At 41.5% G+C, this 5,300-nt stretch overlaps 1 non-coding gene across 1 annotated transcript; it reads left to right on the top strand.

Moving 5' to 3' along the window:
• Positions 1 to 4,921: 4,921 nt before the first annotated feature.
• TRNAQ-UUG lies at positions 4,922 to 5,006 on the top strand. The gene has a single exon. It is a non-coding gene; the product is annotated as a tRNA-Gln (tRNA).
• Positions 5,007 to 5,300: the final 294 nt, after the last annotated feature.

Raw genomic sequence — 5,300 nt, forward strand, 5'->3', positions numbered from 1 at the left:
TGTCGGTCTCTTATTAAATATATAAGCGGTCTCTTGCTTCTCCGTTGATGCCTCTGGAGTCCAGAATTATGGAAGCCTTCAAAGTAGGTGATACATGGTCAGTTTCTACTGTTCAAGTGCAAGGCTGGCAGTAAGCGAGGGGAGGGATGATCTAGGTGGCAAACGGTTGCAGCTGGAGAAATCAACATAAGTTCAAATCTAGCTTAATATGGAGGCATGGCTATGTGTAGAAATATTTATAGATATGCACATGTACACGTTAGCCCACACATATATTTCCTTGATCTGTCAGCTGATCAAGGACAAAATACATTGGCAGCAAAGGGTATGTTAAGCACCCAGACCTTGGTTTCCAATGCCATTCTCCAGTAAAAGGATCAAGGGCTCCAGGAGAAATGGCTGATTTTAAGACTAAACCAGAAAATATGCATGATAAAGCTAAAGCATCTCACAGTGCCCCACAGTAGGGAAGTCTCAACATGTGCACACACACACACACACACACACACACTGCTGGGACTCTGTCAAATACAGATTCCAACTCCCAACGCCCAAAGCAAGAACATTTGACTAACAAAGTAAGCAGAGTAGTATTGTTCATGGAATAAATATCCACGTGTCCACAGTAATATAAATAAACAATTGAATAAATAAATAAGGGGAAGAAAGGAGATATATCTGGGCAAAATCATTTAAATAATCTATATAGACAGTCTGCCCTCATGGAGGGGGAACATTCCACGCCTCAGGGACAGGCTACACAGTGTGACTTCCTTCTGCAGAGTATAATGTAGAAAGGAAGAAGAGCACCTGCACACTGGGGAGACCAGACCAATGTCGCTCCAGCTGGGTGGTCAAGGGCAACATCACCAGTGATAGGTTGTGTGGGTAGCATGTAGCCTTGATGAGATGTGATGAGAGCCGCACTTCACCCTGTGGTCTTCCTGCCAAAAGCCATGACCCCAGGTCAATCATGCAGGGCCATCAGATGAGTCCCTCTTTGGGGGGATTCTACAAACTACCTGACCAATAACCTTCAGAATTGTCAAGGTCATCAAAAACAAGGAAGATCTGGGAAACTGTCACAGCCAGGAAGTTCCTGAAGAGACATCACAACCCAATGACATCCTGGAGGGGGACCCTGGGAGAGAAAAAGGACATTAGGACACATGAATGAAATATGGACTTGTTAATAATCATGCACGGGTAGCGGTTCATTGACTGTAACAAAGGTCCCACTCTAACACAAGATGGGAACCCCCTGTACTATGTTCATAAGTGTTTTCTATAAATCTAAAACTTTCCTAAATTAGAATGCTTATTAAAACTTTTCTAAAATAGAAAGCTTGTTAAATCATTATGAACAAATCACGAGTTGAGCATCTCATGTTGTTGACACTTAGAAAGTTAAAGGGACCAAAGCAAAGCAAAATTTTCCAATTCTGCCCAAGGGGGCTGGATTTAGAGGAACAGGAAGTGAAAATGCAGAAGCACTCTTTGCATTTCAAGCAAGGAATTTACTGTAAGGAAGCTCATTCGAGGTTATGCCAGTATCTCCAGAAGAAGGAAAGAAAGGCAGTGGAGAGCACCACATACTGCAGAGTGGACGCCTACATGAAATGTTAGAAGGCAGACAATGGTAGAGTCTGACCATGACTTGAGCAGAAGCATCATATCAAAGACACCGTTCCAAGGACAGCCGTGCCCTTGGGGGCTGTACCACCTCGAACAAATAGCATGCAATACGCTGTTACGGGTTGAAGTGTGTTTCCCTAAAGCTGCTGAAGTTGTAATCCCCCGTACCTGGGGGTCTGACTTATCTGGAAAGGGCCTTTGCAAGTGGTCATGTGGAGATGAGGTCATCATAGCAGCCTTATTCCAACAGGAGTGTTGTGAGAAGGGAATATTTGGACACAGACACTCACACAGTAGATGCCATGTGAAGATTGAAGTCACACCGCCCCAATCAAGGGACACCAAAGCTTGCCAGCAAGCCACAGGGAGCTGGAGACGGGCCTGGGTCCGTGTGGCCCTCACAGCCCCACAAGGTAATCAGCTTTGCCTTGATTTTGGACTTCTGGCCACCAGAACTGGGGGACAGTAAACTTGCATTGATTAAGTCATTAAGTATATGGTACTTTGTTAGAGTCACCTTAGCAAGCTCATGCGCACTCATTTTTTCCTTCTCTTTCTATTTTTTATTTACACATCGCTTTGCCCATTGCTTGCTACATACTGTTTACTTCTGGAGTCTCATATATGAAGAAGAGACACCACCTACCATTTCTAGTCCAGACAGGGGCTGCCCACACCTGTCCATTTTCACCTCCCCTGAAGCAGCACAGGACTAGATACTCTTTCTGACCCCTTTCACCCCAAGCCTTACCGACGCAAACTTTTTATTCATTAAGAGACCTTTGCTTTAATATTGCTTTGTTTATACATTTTCTGTTGCAAGGCTTTTTTTGCATTAATTATGTATGTTTAACATATTATTTCATTACTTATTTATGTTGCATTACATGTTCATTTCAGCGTAGAAGGAAAATATAATTTGCATCCAAGTCTGTACAGTATCACTCCATCCTGCAAACAAATGCACAATCTAATGAGTTCATTAAATGCTGAACAACTAGGTAACTGGTATTTTAAATTATTTATATTGTAGAGAATTCAGTGCAGGATGGCTAACAATGTGTTAAACATGTTTGGCCAAAAAGGGGACAGCTTCGGTGACTCTGACACATGGTTGTCCTCTTATAGCTAGAGTGCTATTCCACAGAAGGCTCATGAGTCAGCCGCTGTGGTGGTACTTAAGTATCTGTGGCGGGTAGGTGATACATCCCAGCATATGAGGTGCAGGGCAGTCCTGAGTTTTCTGGAACAAAAACTCAAAAGCGTTCTGCTTTTAAGACTTATTTCCCCACTTGCTATTGAGTCCTCATGGTCACCAAGGCATAGGATTGAGTGTGAGTGGCAGACAAATCCATCATCTAGTGGAAAAGGCAGGTAAAATAACAAGGCTTGATCAAATAGTTGAGCCAATTAAATTGCATGACCATCTTACTCAGAGTCTCATGGACCTTACATTTATTACCTTCTACCCTAAGACCTCACACAGAGGTCTATCTACCATCAATAGATTACAGATGAAAAATGATAATCAAGTCTATAAATACCAGACTTGATTATTTTTCTTTTTTGTTATAATAATTTTTATGATATAATGGCCTCAATCCATGATCAACAGCTGGAACATTGTGGCATCACAGGGGGATGTCCATAAATGGCCAGAGTTGAAAGCAAATAACTCCTCATGGCCAGAACTTTAAGCAATGTAAGTATGGCCCACTTTTTTCTAGACCAAAACCCAGCAGAGAAAGCTTTTTCACTGATTTAGCTTTGGCCAGTCGGTTGGCTGGATGGTCAGAGACTTGGAATAAAAATGAGCTCAAAGCTTGCAGAATCCGTATGTGGAAGGATCCTGGAGATGGGCACAAGCTGCGAGGATGTTTGCAAACAATGTGAATGCCTACCAGAGGGCATTTCTGCAGAGGAGGCTGGCAAAACCAGGTGGAAAAGATGACTTGTTCCATCAGGTGTCCCCCTTCCCCGGCCACACTGGTGCCAAGCAAAGTGTCATGACATTTGCTACGAAGCAATGCATGGGCTCCACAACACGGAATGCTCTCACCAGTGTGAGGCTCGCTCCCATTGATGTAGAGTCCCTACCCTGCCACCAGCACATGGGGCCAAGTTGGTTGGATGAAATGCTTTCCATCACAGAAGGGGTAATCATTTGTCCTTCCAGAATAGACGTGAATTTTCGATGTGGATATGACTTTCTGACCTATCGTGCTTCTGCCAGCATGAATATCTGTGGATATGTGGAATGTCCGATTCACTGTGGTGGTAACTCACCATCATGGCTTCTAATAGAACAATAAATGTCACAACAAAAGGCATGCAGTAATGGACTTGTGTCCATGGAATTTTCTGGTTTTAGTATATAACCCATCATTGAGAAGCAGATGGTCAGATAAAATAGTAAACTGATCTAATTCTTCAGATGTGGTTCTAGTTAAGAAACAACCTAAAAATCTGGGAACTGTTGGAGAGGAAGATATATATATAGATATAGATATAGATATAATATATATAATATATATTATGTATATATTATATATATATTGTAATATTTAATATAATATAAATATATAATATTTATTTAAATATATTTATATATTATATTTCAAATATATAATATATATTTGAAATCCAGTGAATGTAAAGTGTTGTTTCTCTCATGGGCAGTATGGACAAATCCTGAAATCCAAGAGGAGGAAATTGATATTCCCTCTGACAATCCTTTCTCCCAGCACACATAGCAACATGCTTACAGAATATTTTGTCCTGTACTCCCCTCTTTAAGCCTCACTGAACTAGGGCAGGGCCAGGTTTAGAGTAAGGCAAGCAAGAGAGTTGCCTCAACTGTCAAGTTTAAAGGGCACCATGGGACACCTGGATGGTTCAGTTGGTTAAGCATCTGACTCTTGATGTTGGCTCAGGTCACGATCTCACCATTTGTGGGTTTCAGCCTTGTGTCATGCTCCCTGCTAACAGCAGAGCCTGCTTGGGATTCTCTCTCTCCCTCTCTGTCTGCCCCTCTCCTGCTCGCTCTCTCTCTCTCTCAAAATAAATAAGCATTTAAAAGTAAAATTAAAAAAAATAAAATAGAATTTAAAGGTCACCCAAAATTCAGTCATCAGGATAGATTACGTTTTAATGTAATATTTAAAAAATAAATAAATGTTCATTCAAAAAAATCTCTGATGAACAAAATGTCAGAAATTTAAATAAAGATAGGCTTGGTAACCTGAAGTTAATTCAACTTTATTTAAGGCTGTCACTTGATCAGGACGCCTGGGTGGCTTAGTTGGTAAAGTGTCTGACTTTGGCTCAGGTCGTGATCTCACGGTTTGTGGGTTCGAGCCCCGTGTTGGGCTCTGTGCTGACAGCTCAGAGCCTGGAGTGTGCTTTGGATTCTGTGTCTTCTTCACTCTCTGCCCCTCTCCCGCTAATGCTCTGTCTCACTTTGTCTCTCAAAAATAAATAAATGTCTGTCTCACTTTGTCTCTCAAAAATAAATAAATGTAAAAAGAGAGAGAGAGAGACTGTCACTTGATGAAGAGAAAGTGTTAAAAATGGCAGTTCTCTCCGTTGAAACCAGGAAATGAAAAAGATGATACTGGAGATATTATTGATGAGTTTTTCTATTAAAGCCAGGAAAGTAGTGTTGT

This window comes from Hyaena hyaena, unplaced genomic scaffold, assembly GCF_003009895.1.
Source record: "Hyaena hyaena isolate Hyena2069 unplaced genomic scaffold, ASM300989v1 scaffold_705, whole genome shotgun sequence".
NCBI classification, from domain to species: Eukaryota; Metazoa; Chordata; class Mammalia; order Carnivora; family Hyaenidae; genus Hyaena; species Hyaena hyaena.